The 16,405-nt window shown below is 38.3% G+C and overlaps 1 protein-coding gene across 3 annotated transcripts in view; it reads left to right on the plus strand.

Moving 5' to 3' along the window:
• MDGA2 (MAM domain containing glycosylphosphatidylinositol anchor 2) overlaps positions 1–16,405 on the plus strand; it is a 584,772-nt gene that overhangs the window by 239,704 nt on the left and 328,663 nt on the right. The gene's annotated exons all lie outside the window — the stretch shown is intronic.

Raw genomic sequence — 16,405 nt, forward strand, 5'->3', positions numbered from 1 at the left:
AATTCCAATCTTTATAGGTAAAGAGACATCATAAATAGACATCTAATGTGATGAACTCTAGCAAGATTCCCATTTATAGGTGAGGAACAATAAAGATGCTACTCTGGAGTAATTGTCATTTTTGGTTCCTTGTACCCGACAGTTGCAGTTCCCTTTGTCAGTGCTCCAAGTAACAACCTCCAAAGAAAAAGACTCCGAGAATATCATCTTCTCAAAGTTCTGTTTTATTTGAGATGTCATATTGGCACATCTGGGGAATACCTGAATCTTAGAGTTCCAGGTTTTCCCTAACCCTTGAATTTCCAAATACCTACGCAAGGGTCCTCTTTGTAGACTTCAGTTCAGCATTCAATACCATCATTCCAGACATTCTTCTAACTAAACTAATACAGCTAGTGGTACCTGAACACACTTGTAAGTGGATCATAAGCTTCCTAACAGACAGGAAACAGCAGATGAAGCTCGGCAGAATCACATCTGATATCTATACAATTAGCACAGCCCACCCACCCCCCAAGACTGTGTGCTTTCTCCTCTTCTCCCTATATACCAATGACTGAATCTCAAACGATCCATCTGTTAAAATGATGAAGTTTGCAGATGATACAATAGTGATTGATCTCATTCGAGACAATGACAAATCCGCATACAGACAGGAGGTTGTACAACTTGCCTTGTGGTATAACCGGAACAATATGGAACTGAACACATTCAAAACTGTAGAAATGGTGGTAGACTTTAGGAGAAACCCTCCCATACTACCCCCTCTTACAATTTTAGACAACACAGTATCAACATTAGAGACCTTCAAATTTCTAGGTTCTATTATATCACATGGCCTAAAATGGACACCTAACATCAAAAATGTCATCAAAAAAGCACAACAAAGAATGTTCTTTCTGTGCCAACTCAGAAAGCTCAAACTGCCCAAGGAGCTGCTAATACATTTCTACAGAGTCTGTCATCTGCACCTCTATAACTGTCTGGTTTGGTTCTGCAACCCAACAGGACAGACACAGACTTCAGAGGATAATTAGGACTGCAGAAAAAATAATTACTACCAACCTGCCTTCAATTGAGGACCTGTATACTGCATGAGTCAAAAAGAGGGCTGTGAAAATATTTACAGACCCCTCACATCCTGGACATAAACTGTTTCAACTCCTTCCCTCAAAACGACGCTATAGTGCACTGCACACCAAAAGACACAAGAACAGTTTTTTTCCCCCCGAAAGCCATCACGCTGCTAAACAAATAATTCCCTCAACACTGTCCAACTATTTACAAAGTCTGCATTACTATAACTATTAATGTTCTCATCACTCCTTATCGCCCATCCCCTCCCACTTGTAACTGTATGACTGTAACTTTGTTGCCTGTATCTTTACGATTTATATTGACTGTTTCTTAGTATGATTTGATTTCTTATTGTACCCTGTGACTATTATTAAGTGTTGTACCTGATGATTCTTGACTCTTGATGAATGTATCTTTTCTTTTATGTACACTGAAAGCATTTTCACCAAGACAAATTCCTTGTGTGTCCAATCACACTTGGCCAATAAAGAATTCTATTCTATTCTAACCCAAAGAAAACCCATAATCCAACCCCTGCACCCAATCGTCCATCACGTGGTCCAATTGTTACTTTGTTCCAACTGGAGACATACACACACCCCAGTCACTCCCCTCCAGGTGCACAGTAACATGTCCTTGACTTTCTGAGAAAGGAATGCTGTTGTGGCTAATCTTCCACTGCTCCTTGGAATCCTCCTCCCAAATTCCCAGGCACTAAATGTAGCAGCTCAGAAGTCTCAAAGGAAAATGGCTTCCAAGCTGACACCCACAGCTCTTGTGCTGTGCTGTGCTGTGCTGTGCGCTTCTATTTTTTGGTTTAGTTAGGATGGAGGGGGAATCTTTGTCTGGACCAAGGAAGGTTAATTTGGTCCTGATAGGATTAGATAAAGAGATGCACTGGTTTTGACCCAGGTCATATCTAAAAAAGGGGTGGAATAAAGAGAAAGTTGTTATCTCCATTTGTTCTCATGTGTTATGATTTTTAAAATGTTTTCATTGAAAAGAAAAAAAAAGTTTTAAAACACCAATAGTTAATAGTTTTATCTATTAACCATGAAAATCACTTCTAGCCCACCTTGTTACATTTATGGATATTATGTTGATGCTGCGTTGAATCTTCTTAGTGGCTGATCAATTTTCCTCCTTGCACCTTAAAATTGATTGCCAACGCATTTGTATCAATAATTGTCCAGGTAATATTCTTTTAAATACTAACTCATTATTTTCGCTTTAGGACTTTGATCTCATATAGATTTTGCTGGAGAGAAAGAAGCCTGAAAACTGAATTTCTGAATAAACATAGACTTGGTGTGTGTGTGTGTGTGTGTGTGTGTGTGTGTGTGTGTGATTTTACACACACACACACACACACACACACACACACACAGAGCTCACCAGCAGATTTTGGGGGAATAGAAATAATGTTAGATAAAACATGGAACATAGAATCATAAGGCTGGGAGGGACCTCAGAGGTCATCTGGTCCACCCCCTGTTCAAGGCAGGAGACCTCATCATCCCAGTCAAATGAGTAACACAGATATCGAAGTACAGATAGCACAGATGTGTAAAAGCTTCTAATTTCCCCATCTGCATATATAGATGAATAACTGCAGTGGGTGATATGTCTCTACTACTCTGGTGTGAAAGCATTTTTGCTGATTCCTTTTATTTCATCAATATTTTATTTTCAAAATATTGGAGAAACAGATTTCATACTATTTCAGATTATAAATCACTCCAGGCAAATACATTAAATACAATGGTCTGTCCTGTTGTAGATGCTAAATAGCAAAGAGTCTAGAAATCTGCAGAAAACTTCAATATCCTCTTAGTCCTTTAGTCTCATTATATAAATTTACAAGCAGGAAAAGAGCTACTCCTACATGGGTAGCACATTCCTTACAGCTTTATTTAATAAATCAGTATGGAACTGGAAGAGATCTTGGGGGTCTTTTAGTCCAGCCCATTGCTCAAGCAGGAGACCCTATACAATTTGAGACAAGTGACTGTCCACTCTCTTTTTAGAAACCTCCAATGATGAAACATCTACAACCTCTAAAGTCAAGCTGTTCCACTTGTTAACGGTTCTCACCATTAAGAAGTTTATCCTTAATTCCAGGTTGCTTCTCTCCTTGATTAGTTTCCATCCATCGTTTCTTGTCTTGCCTTCTGGTGCATTCAAAAATAATTTGACCCCCCTCTTCTTTGTGGCAGCCCCTCAAATACTGGAATACTGCTATCATGTTTCCCCCTAGTCCTTCCTTTCTCTACACTAGCCATACTCCTTCATGTCACCGAAGCATGGAAACAGCTGAGGAAACAAGGTACAGTTTGAATTGTGGTGGTGCAGTGGTTAGAATGCAATACTGCAGGCTAACTCACTATTCACTCCAGGAGTTCAATTCTGACCGGCTCAAAGTTGACTCAGCCTTCCATCCTTCCGAGGTCAGTAAAACGAGCATCCTAATTGTTGGGAGTAATATGCTGACTCTGTAAACCACTTAGGGCTGTAAAACACTGTGAAGTGGTATATAAGTCTAAGTGCTATTACTATTTGGTTTTGTTTTACATTTGCAATGGAGTTCCAATACATTTAGAAAGCTTTGAAGTATGAGATCTAGAACCAGAACTCTTCAAAAGAAAAATATGTAAAGAACACAAAACACATATTGACTGCTGCTAGGATTGCCTTTGCCCAGTGTTGGAAACAGCCATACTTACTGTTAGGAATGTGACTCACCTAACAGCTATTTGGGATGGAAATATATAAACCAGGATAGACATTTTAATACTGTCTCTTTTAGAGAATCCTAAAATTGTAATTGGGTGTGGTTTCTCAAATGGCCATAAGATGGTGCCAGAAACCTGGGTTGTCTTAGTCTTAGTCTCAGAAGAGAGCGTGAGTGGGTCTCTGTTTCCTTCTGTTGGAGAGAGTTGTCGTTCCTCCATTTTTCCTAATTGACTGATATTCATGGATTTGATGTAAGTCTGATACTGAACTGTTTTTTGACACTGGACTTTTTTATTGGATTATCCCTGGACTGAAAACTGACTGACTTACCCATGAATGACTTTGGACTGCTTGGTTTGAACTTTGCTTAAACCTTTCTGGAAGTAAAAACCTATATTTACTGTACAGTGTATCTGTGTGCTGTGTGTGTATTATACAAACACTTCTCTCAAATATGTCTCCCTGTATGCGATCATTCTCCTAATGGGGAAATTACCTCAACACATACCCTCAGAGAAACTGGTTACACAATAAGTTATGAACTGTGCTGAAATGGACAAATTAATGCTGAGTTTAAAAGATAAAGAAGTTTCAATATTTTATGAAGTGTGGGAACAATGGTATAACTGGATAGAATGGACATAGATTAAAGAGATAGTTATCAAATATAAATAATAGATAAAATAAGAATGTAATTACACATAAATTAATACCTGTAAATAATGCACAAATTATTGTTATATGATAAGCACAACAAATTGCTGTTATTGAGTGATATATTCATGTTTTTAATGTAATAAAAGTTCAATAAAGTTTATTTTAAAAAAAGAAAGTTTTGAAGTATGCAAAATAGAGATCTGCCCATATTTCAAACTGGGAAGAATGGGATGCAAGATTCTCACATGGATCGACTGTGGTAGTGAACAGTGTTTGTGATGAATAAAGGGATTGCAAATAGAAATCCTTCCTTCTTCACTCCTGGAATGAATTGGTTTATGTATTTATTAAATTTATTTGCCACCATCTGGTAACAAAACTACTCTGAACAGTTGTCACTTTATGGCTCGGAAGTACAACAATGTGACAGTGTGTTGTTGGGGTTTTAGATTCAGGGGAACCAGGTTCAAATTATCTTTCAGCCATGGAAACTCAATGGGTGACTTTGGGTCAGTCACCGTCTTGAAGCCCAGCCTAACACTCTGGTTTGCGGTGGGGAGAAGGGACTCTGTGCTCTGTGGAAGTAAGATAGATTACAAATCTAACAAATGAATGAAACTAATTCAGATTCAAATCTCCATGCAGCCTCAAGAGTTGCTTAATGCCCTTGATGCATTGGTTAACATTTAATGGTTAACATTTAAGGGTAAGCCATCGTGCAAGATCATTTTTGAGAATGAAAGGGGATGGAAGTCACACAACTTACTTCAAACTCTGTGAATGAAAAGTTGAATACAAATAAATAAATGAAAGACACGTGGAGGTATCAAGATGAATGAAATGAATGCTGAGAAATTCATCTTGTATAATCTTGGCGTTCCCCTGTTTACTGTTACTCCCAAAGAAGTGACTTGTTTGAATCAAAGGGGCACATATGTTCATGGGAAAATTGCCATAGAATGTTATTCATCATTGTCAGAAAGGACTTCTGTTGGTGATGTAGCAAATTCTTTAACACCTATCAGCTTCTGCATCTCACCTGGCTCATTAGACAATTAAGCACATGTAAAAAAAAAAGCCCTGAGATCAGATTCCCAAGAGGATCATGGAGCTATCTTGTACCACATTGTCAAAGCATATTGTCAAACTGGTGATCTGAAAAGGCAATCTAATTTAATGAGAGTTGATTAGCAACTCTCATTAAATAGAGAATGAAAATACAGAATAAATAGAGAAATACTGGATTAGAAAATATGAGCTTTTCATGAAAAGGAGAATCCCATTTCTTTCAGAACTGTTGGAGGCTAAGATGAAGCTGAATCCTAAGCAGTTGCATACATGGTTATGCGAAGGGAGAAGCAATGAAAAAATGTCAATCCTTTAAGGATCATTATCATTATGATAATACAGAATAACAAAGAGGCAAGTAGCACTTTTGAACACACACACATACACACACACACACATTATTAGAAGGGATAAGCTGCTGTGAACTGAGCTGTAGCCCATTGCTTCAAATGCATGGAGTGGCTTAACTGATATGGAATTTAAATACATTTGGATGAGATACTGTAGAGGTGAAAGATAGGATTATTATGTAGATGAGGATTTCATGGAGGATAGATTTCAGGTACCTTATCAAATAGCAATTGTAGTGTGTATGTGTGTGTTTAAATGATGTTTGTTCAGAGTTTCTGAGATAGCCTGAAGCCTATTGATGTGTATAAACTCAGCTGTCTCATATTCAATTATGCTGGTGTAGTTTATTTGTTCCAAAACTGCTACTTTGAGAATCTGTAATGGAATGCCTTGAAAAGTTAAAATGTTCTGCTGCTATTTTATCTTCGTTCTGAGTTTGATGTCAAATCTGTATGCAATTATGTTGATGTTATTTTGCATATTTTCTAGAGGAATATTGCTTAAAAATGATGGTACATTAGAGGAAGAACATATAATGGTACCCCTAACCTTGTGGATGAGTTTGTTAGGACCCACAATGGTGTGTTGGTGTATACACCAGGGCTACTTGCAGAGTCAGCTTCTCATATTAGTATCATTGTCTTGTTGCTCCTTGTTGTTTTTGAGAATGTGTTTTAAGTTGGGTGGTTGTCTGTATATAGCAAGGGACCTGTTACTAATGGTATGAGAATCTGTAGTGTCATTTTCCCTTATGGATTGAAGTTTATTAATATATTTGAGGGGTTTGTTTAGATGAAACTATAGATGAAAACCAGCAGTGTTCTGTTTTTGTGCTCTGTCTTCCAATAAGTCCTCCTTGGGAATTGCTTGGACTCTATTGATTAGTGTACTGATTTTGCTGTGTTGGGAATTCAGTATTCTGAATGCTACCATACAGTAACATGGCTTTCCTCCTTCAGGGGTGTCAAATTCAATTTCATTGAGGGCCACATCAGGGTTGTGTTTGACCTCGGGGGCTAGGATGGGCATGACCAGCTTGATGTCACTCATGTTGGGGGTGCCTGTGGTGGTCCAAGTACTCTGCCAGCAAAAATGGCCTCCTGATTTCCATTTTGGCCATGATGCCCTCCTGCAGCCCTCTGCCAGTGAAAATGGAGCTCCATTTTCACTGGCAGAGGCACCGTGCGCCAGTCCTTTGCTATTTCCAAGGTGGCCCCATGGGCCAGATCTAAGTACCCCATGGTCAGATCTGGCCCCCAGGTCTTGAGTTTGACACCTCTGATCTACTATGAGAGTCAATATGATTGAAATTGAACAATCTGTGATATTATGGAATTGTTTTGTGGGCATATAGGAAGTTTACAGGAATAATAGAAGCATGGAAAATTCAAGAGACAAGTTTGGGAAACTAAAAGAACCATCTTCTTTTTGGGCAGAATTATTGAAGCTTGCTTTGCTTCACCGAGACAGTGAGACCCCCATTCTACCTGCAATTTTAAACTTATTAAATGAGAGATTTGCATCTGACCGAAGTATGCAGAAGTGTTTCCTGATCTTTCCTTATTTTACCTTTGTGAAGAACAGGAACAGAAATGAAAGGGTTCATTTCCTTCCCTTTCTCCTTAACTCCCCCCAAACCAAACAATTATCCCACAACAGCTGAAAAAATAAGGACCCTAGGTTGCTTTTAAGTTTTTTGGGGAGAGTGGGGGTAAATTGTGGGAATGGCAATGGGCTCAATATGCCTTCTTGAAGATTTCCGTGCCTATTTTCACTCTTAAAACAAAAAAAAAAACAGGGTTTCCTGCCCATTTCAGTTTTCAAGAAAGTTGTAGGCCGAGTGGCAGACTGTGATCTCGCAAATACTGCCCGCCTTCTGGTTTTCAAAGTTTCATGGGTTCTTCCATCAGTGGTTCCAGTGGGCCATAGCAGCAGATCATAGGGTGATAAAAGATGGACTTGAATAAACATAACAACAATTTCAAGAGAAGAGACAAGTGGTAGAAGAAAACAGAAGTTAGAACTTTATTTAGCGGGCTTAAGAAATGCTGGGTAGAAAAAGGGAAAAAAATACAAAAGTAATTTATTTGATCGGGGTTAAATAATGACTTACTATCTTTGGTTCTGCTTATTAGTTATCTTGATTGGGATAGCGCTTTATGTGAAATGTTCAACTGGGTGTAATGGATTGGTTTACAACATTGACATTATTATTATTGATATGTAAATAGCTTTGATGGAATGTGCACCTGCAAGAGTAGAGGGAGAGACTTTTGGTAACACCGAAGAGGTTCGGGGTAGCCACACCATAAAAAGAATATATGTAAAAGGTAAAAAAATAAAAACGTTATCACTTTAGTTTGGCAAGATTTTGTCCATTAGTTTTAAGCAAATAAAGGATTGAACTTGATTGGATTTCACTGTCTCATCTCTGGTTTTGGGTCTGACAATAAGGGATTACTATTTCTGGTCATGTTTAATAGCTTTTAATTTTTTGTAGCGTTCAGTTGTTAATTGGGATTAGATTTTGATTATTAACTAGAGGGATGAGAGGATTTACATTAAATGGAAAGGGGGATTATATACTTATGTTGTTAGGTATTTTTGCTAATTTTTGCTGTACCTTTGCTGATTAATAAGGAGAACTGATGATTTAGAATGGAGTTTATAGAAAATGGGGTGTATTTTAAGAGACAATGATAAGTTCTTAAATATTGAATATACTTCTTGGGTATGAAGGGATATTATTATTTTTCTTGTTATTTCCCTTTGGGGGGGGGGATATTTTCCCCACATGTTTTAATATCTTTATTATTTTAATTTTTAATATCTTAATATTTCTTTTTTTTTCCTTTTTTAACTGTATTAGGTTAAAAAACATTAAAGGTTATTGTGTTACTTAGTTATTTTAGTAAGTTAGTTTTACATACTAAGCCTGACCACATAGTTTTGTAGCAAAGCATGGGTATTGAGCTAGTTTAAAATAATCATTAACAAAATAATATTTGTCCAGAATTGGAGACATTTTGGGCAGGGAGTTGGACTCCAAGATCCTTTCTATGATTCTAGAATACTAGACTTCTTTTACTGTTAATTGCAAGTATATAGTCTGTGAATCAAGGTGCAGTATGCATGATGAGTTATACAGTACTGATGCTTGTACAGTACTGATGTCTATACATTTATTTAATCCCCTTTTAAAACCAATCCAGTGAGGTGCAAGCACCTGGCCAGTATTTCTTTGCTTACAGATATTGTGTCAGGGTTCCAAGTAATACATCCATAGCAAGCAAATCTCCGAGGCAGGTAGGTTCCTCAAATAATAGATTTATTGGATTTATCATATTGGCATAGATCTGGTGAAAACCGACTTTGAAGGTTCCCTGGTTTTCACCTTATTAAAAGTATTTTTTTTTCCCTTTTGCCAATCAGTCACATGGTCCAATCGAGGTGCAGTTCGGTTGCCAGGTAATATCTCTCCTCCTCTCTCTGACCAAGTGTGAAAATGTCCTTGGTTCCCAAGAAAAAGTATTTTGTTATGGTTACAAAATCCCAGCTATCTCTATTCCCCACTCCCTATCCCTCAGTTCCAGTGTGGCAACACTGAAGTGGCAAAATGGCTTTGGTCAGGTCAGCTTCAGGGTTGACATATTGTTTGGTAGGTTAATAATTGGATGAGGGATCCCCAAACGGACTATAAACAAGTCTGTGAAGACCAAAAATCCCAGAAGGCAATGACAAACGACTCCCATGAAGTTGGCAAAATACTGCATGGTTGTGTCCATGAATTTAGCAGGAGTCAAGTTTGAATTGTTGGGTATCATCACAAGTGATGGCAGCGAATTGCAGAATTGTGCTTACTAAAATGTTCTTTGGAGTCACATGGGACTATTTGATATTAAGTAGAGGAACGTTGCTTGTGATATCCTTTGGCAGTGGAAACATTCTTTCTAAGTCTCTTCTTTAGGCTCACTAAAAGCCTTACTTGAGAATGACGGTATCATGTTTTCTTGATATACATTCCTGCCTTCATGATTTCTATATTGAATGAAAATCATTTTTCTTCATTCCTACCTTAAACAATCAGTATTGTCAACTTAAATATGATTTACTGTTGCAATCATTCAGTATTCATGTTTGATTTAAGCTAGCGATTTAAGGTCCTGGTTATTTTGCAGTGATTTCCATGTAAAATCAAGGAATATAACAGATCTTCATGCTACTTTTACGTATTTATCATTCTCTCTGCATGATCTTGTGATAAGGAGAGGTCAGCTGTACTGTTATACTCTGTGGACCACCAGTGTCTTCATGCTATGTCATTTGCAATAGACATTTTCTGTCTATACAACTATTTACAAACTGATTTACATTATATCCTGCAGTTTGCAATGGTGAACAAGTACTCTGCGTTGACCTATATATATTCCTCTTTTCTACAGTATATTAGAGGGTAGATGTTAGTTTACAAAATTTAGCAGACATTTAGTTGGATTCCAAACAAAATAAATTCCTTCAAAATTATTTTAGTAGTGTAATATTTAGTTTGTGGAACCTGGGGTTTCAAAGGAAAGAGTAAATAAGCAAATGTTCCAACCCCAGGGTTTTAATATGAAATGATGGTCTTTCATAGATTTCCTTTTCTACGTGTCTCGAGGCAGAACATGTATTTCTGCATTTAATGGGGGAAAAGAGGATGTTGTAAACTGTGCAAGTGATTGAAAGTCAGCTATAGTGGCAAATCTTTACAATCTGTGAAAGGTAGAGATATATAACAAATTTGAAGCAGATACCAATGGGAATGGATTTAAAAGATTCATTAAAATGTTCTCCGGTGTGATTACACAAAGCAACAGGAAGAACAATCCAATAATATCCGTGATGTTAGATTAACAAATTGCCAAACTGGAAGGCTACAAAAATTGATGAAATCCCAACAGAAAAATGATAAGCAACAGAAGATGAACCCATGAATTCAATGTATTTAAATCATGCCAGCAGATTTGAACAATGAGCAGCATATTAAAAGAAGTCATGACTATCCGTATAGACCAAAGATTAGAAGAATTCAATCTGCATTCTAATACCAAAAGAGAAACTAACAATTTTACAGCAACCTTAATCCCACATGGTATCAAAAGTAATGCTTATTAGGATCAACCAACTCAGTTTTGAAACCTGCATGGAAATGAGCATGATAGATTTCAAGATGACTTTAGGAAAGGGTGAGGAATAAGATACATGATTGTTGATACAAGTTAGATAATTGAGAAAGCCAAAAAAATACCAAAAAAAGAAGTCCTTATGCCCTTTGTTGATTATAGAAAGCTCTTTCTGTTGATCATCTTATGCTGTGGAATATGCTTAATACAATAAGATTCCTAGTACATCTCAACATCGTCGGGTATAATCTGTACACAGTATAGGCATAATATGGTGAGACAGCTTGGCTTCAGATTGTCAAAGGAGTGTGACAAGGCTATATACTCATCCCTTATTTATTCAGTTTATACAGGTAGTTCTTGACTTACAGATATAACTGAGCCTGAAATTATGTGATGACTCCCCTGGACACTTTCCCAGATAGCAGGTCTGAGGAGGATGAATCAGTTCCACGCATGTCAATAGAGGATTTGGTCAATGGCTCCGAGCAGTGATTTGAGAGTCATTTGGCTGAATTACAGTTGCAGAAGGACAGCCCTGAGGCTTCAGGTGGGGAAACCATGTAACTGCAGCTGGTCAGCGATGAGGAAAAGGAACTGCCTTCTTCACCTGATTCGAGAACACATAGGGCAGAGGAAAGACAGGAGCAGTGAAGGTCAGCCAGATTATTCACGAGGAGGCAGCCTCACCCCTCTTGATGGGCTGACCCAGAAACTGGCTATTTAACATAGCAGAGAGATGGAGACGATGCTGGGAACAATGTGTTCTTTTCCTTGCTGTGTGTTCTTGCCTTGAACTTTGGATTGGGTCTCTTCAGCTTTTGCCCTTGCCTTTGACCATGGATTTGCCTTTGTCTTGGAACTTTCCTTTGCCTTGGGAATTTGCTTTTGCCTAGTGTTGGCTTCATTTGAGTGGCCTGTGGAACTCATTGGGGTTGAGTTGGTGCCGGCACAGGGAATTGCTGGGGAATACCAATTTAAGCTCGTCGGAAGCCTTAATAAAGACTCCTTACACCCATGGTACGTGAGTATGTGTATGTGTGCATGTGCACACATGCGTGTGCATGAGTGGGACAGCACGACTTACAATGATAAGCTTTTGCAGTAACAAGTCATGATATCACATAACCAAATTTGAAGCTATGGCTATTTTGTTTTTACTATTGTTGTTAAATGAACACACTCATTAACTGAATATCAGAGTCATTAAGCAACTCCATTTCCTCCCCTTTTTTATCATAAATCAGCAAAAAATACAATCACATGACCACAGGACACTGCAAGCAATAGTGAAGATGAACTGACTGCTACATGTCAAAATTTAATCATGTAACTACAGGGCAGCATATGTGTACAACCATTGTAACTCCTAAAACAGTTCATTAATATCTCTGAGGAGGTCCATTGTCACTTTGAACATCATTACATACAACATACAACCATTGATGGTTGTAAGTCAATGACTATCTGTATGTTGAATTAAGGGAACCTGGATTGGAAGAAGACATTGTGGTTCTAAAACTGAGGAAGAAATATCAATAACCTATGACATGTTGATGACACTATTCCAATAGGTGAAAATGCAAAGGATATGTAAGGTCTGCTAATAAAAATCAAGGAGAATAGTGGGAAAATGGTACTAAACTTAAATATGAAAAAAAAGACCAAACTAATGACAACAAATAGAACAAAGAGCTTTAGAACTGATAATGAAGATATTAAAACGGTGACCATCAGTATTAAAGGGACAAGCAGACAAAAAATACACAACAGACTAGTGCTTGGTAGAGCAGACATGAAGGGCTTGTGGGTGGGAATCAGACAACTGTGATGTGTCTTACCTACAAAGATCAGAATATTGCAAGTAATGCCATTTCCTGTTAGACTCTCTGGAAGCAAAAGTTTAACTCTGAAGAAGTAGAAACGTATTGATAGCAGAATTATAATTTATATATTCATTCCAGATAGTGGAACCTGCTTTAGAATTGCTAAGGAGTTATTGGTGAATAGTTTTACCTTTTAGGATTGACTATCCATAGGAAAAGAATCAGCATTCTATAAATACATGCCACTGAGTAGCACTTGATATGATAAATATAAACATCTTAAAATATATATTCAAATATCAGGACATGTTTTGATTTGCAAAATCATATAGGTAATTATTTTCCTTCAACACTCTGTGAAAGAAGTTGGAATCTGTAGAAACTGGGTAGAAAAAAATATACTGATGCATTTAAATTGTTGAAGAAGACTACTAATGCCATATGTAGCAATGAAAATATATAAAAAAGTTGGATGATAGGACAAATCAATTCATAGTTCTCACTAATAGCAAAATGACTAGGTTCAAATTATGTTATTTTAGACATATTTTGCAAATACCTAGTTCTCTTGAGATGTCTTGTAATGCTGGGAAACACAGAACAAAAGAGAAGAGGATAACTAGCAGCTGAGTGGATGGATTATTACAGCAGTTATGAGTGCACCAGCAGGTAACCCAAGGGGCCAGGTTGGTGATAGATCATCTTGGATAAGGTCTACCCATGAGGTCACTACACATCAGTGCTGATAAAATGGCATATAATGAAATAATGTAAATAAAATGAATCAAATCCTTGCACTTTTAGTGGGGAAAATATAAACAAGTGAAGATACTTCTGCTTTATAAGAGGACTGGAAATAATATCTAGAACTCCTTATGACTCCTCTAAAATTTTGGCTGTGCCTTTCAAAATCTCTCCAAAGTATCTGCTGAATAATAATCATCCACCAGTGGCATTCTGGAGGCTACAAATTAAATCACTGTAGGCCAAACTCATTGTTGTGGTTCACCAACAACCTGTGAGATGGCAGCAGAATTGGATAGTGGGGATGAACGGGGACCAGTCTGGAAGTCTGGAGAGGACTTGGATGAGGGTCCTGCGTCCGATGCAGAGATGGGGCTAGGACCATCTGGGAGTGGTGTGCTGACTCCGGAGCCTCCAGAGTCTTGCAGCAGCAAGGCAGAGGAACACTGGGAGCCTGTTCCCAGTGCACATGTGCGCAGAACTGCTAGAAGGCAAGAGCAGCTGAGACAAAAGGGGTGACTCTGGAGTAAGGCTTGGAGGTGATTGCCCCTCCCATAAGGTATAAAGGACAGGCAAAGGTGAAGAAACCTTTGTAGAAAGCAAAGTCGTTCATTCTGTTTGGATTAATCCTTGAAGCTCTGTGTGGACTTTGTATTTCGTTTGTTTTTTTAATAATTCATTTGGCACTCTAGTTGTTGGCAGCAATTCAAAGGAAAGAAAGGTGGATGCTTATCTTGAAGGGACTGTTTTGGATTCATTACCAGCTAGGAATGAAAATAATTCCCAGTGTTGAAATAAAACAAGAGTTGTTTTAACTAAGCATGTGCTTAATTACCGTCTCAGAAAGCCTTGGTCAGAACACTCATCATGCCTGGTTCCATGGCCATTTGTGATGGATGGTGGAGAATCACTGTACAAGCGAACCAATCTCTTCTGCACAAACTCCATTTTATGTCATCCAAAACTTAAGAATCCAGGTAAATCACCAACCTGGATTCCCTTCCATTTACAAATTGGATTTCTAAAAAATGCTAATGAAATGCTTCATTGAATAATTTCACAATTTTTAACCTGCTAAACTTTAAAACTCAGCGGTTATTCCACGTTGTAGTTGCCATTCATGCATTTAGTAGGACATGCACAAAGGAGAAGTCGAGTAACGGAGGAAAAAAACCACAAACCTTCCGATATTGTATTAAGCATTTATCCGACAGGACATTCCTTGTTCAGATGATTTAAAACTGTTTATGACAAGAAGTTTAATAATAGAAAATGCTGACAATCTAAAATATGGATGGGGGAGGGGAATCCCTCTTCTAAGGCTGGCTGTATCACATATATGCTGAATTATTTGGCAGAACCCATCTATCTGGTTTAGGAAGGACTAAGAATTTGACGCCTGATTTTCTTTTAGTGAGAGTTACCAAGATAGGGTGTACCAACCACAGCTTGACTAACTTTGCTTTGTGCAAGTCTCTTATGAAGTTACAGATAATACAAAATATTTGATGTAATGTTTCTCATGGTGGTAATTTTTATTAGATTGTCTGTGGTCGTAAACATTGTTGCAAAGCCGACTGTCATGCCCCTGGTGGAGACTGACTCTGAGGGAGAGGAGAAACAGCCGACAGGGAACGGAAGTGTGGCTCCCGAAGTTATAGAGGAGGCTGGGGAAGGGTAGAGGCCGGCTGGGCAGTCAGAGGAAGACCCAGGCCCACCCCCTCTCCATCCTAGGGCACGCAGGGAGGAGAGGATGAGGGAGATACATGGTGTACTCGGGAGGAGAGGGCCTTCATCCTCTTCATGGGCTGCAGCTGTGACAACTGAATAAGAGGATGGACATGCATACAGGCGAACGCTGGAAATAAAGCGTGGAAGTATCTCTAATGTTCCTCTCTGAGTTTGGCATCTTTCCCAGTGTGTGTTCTGTTATCTGCAGATGTTCTCCAGCTCTTATCTTGCCTGGTTTGTGTTGATTTTTTCCTCCTTCTTGTAACTGTTTGTGTGGGAGGTTTTGTCTTCCATCAAGGATATTTGGAGCTTGGAAGCAAAGTGAAGGAATTAAAGGGGCTTCACTGGGTTTTTGTGACTGTGTTTGTTTTGTATCCCATCCTGGGTCATCACACTGACATGTTTCTAAAAGAGAAAGGTTTAAGATGATTCCATTTCCTGGAAGGCACTGCTATTCCTGAGGATGGGTTAGAATTGTGGTTACAATCATTTGTGAGGGTTTGTGGCAGAGGTGGTATTCAGCAGGTTCTGATCAGTTCTGGAGAACTGGTAGTGGAAATTTTGAGTAGTTCAGAGAACCGGCAAATACCACATCTGACTGGAGATTTTACAGTATCCTTCCCCTGCCATGCCCACCAAGCCACGCCCACAGAACCGATAGTAAAAAATGTTGAATCCCACTACTGGTGCGTGAGCATCTTAGAATCCAGAAGGTAATGCATTCTTTTGAACACAAGATAGGAGTATAATTAAAGCTCACATCACATAAGTCTACAACGGGGAGCAAACCCTGGAGTGAGTTTTGAGAGATAGTTAAGCCTATGGGTCTAGCTCTTTGTCAAAATCTTACTCTCATTGCTGTGTCATTTATTTGTTATTTGGTTTTACTCTTTAATGCGGAATCACACAAATTCATAGATCATTTTAGAAAACTATGATATTGTAAACTTTGAGAGTTAGCATATAATCCCATGTGTTCAATAATTGCCGAAACCACAAAGTTTTACAGATACTGTATGAAATCTCTTTTGTGCCTAAGAAGCTGATAAGCAGACC

This window comes from Notechis scutatus, chromosome 1 (genome assembly GCF_049901735.1).
Source record: "Notechis scutatus isolate UNSWTSFEM ecotype Mainland chromosome 1, rNotScu1.2, whole genome shotgun sequence".
Classification (NCBI taxonomy): domain Eukaryota; kingdom Metazoa; phylum Chordata; class Lepidosauria; order Squamata; family Elapidae; genus Notechis; species Notechis scutatus.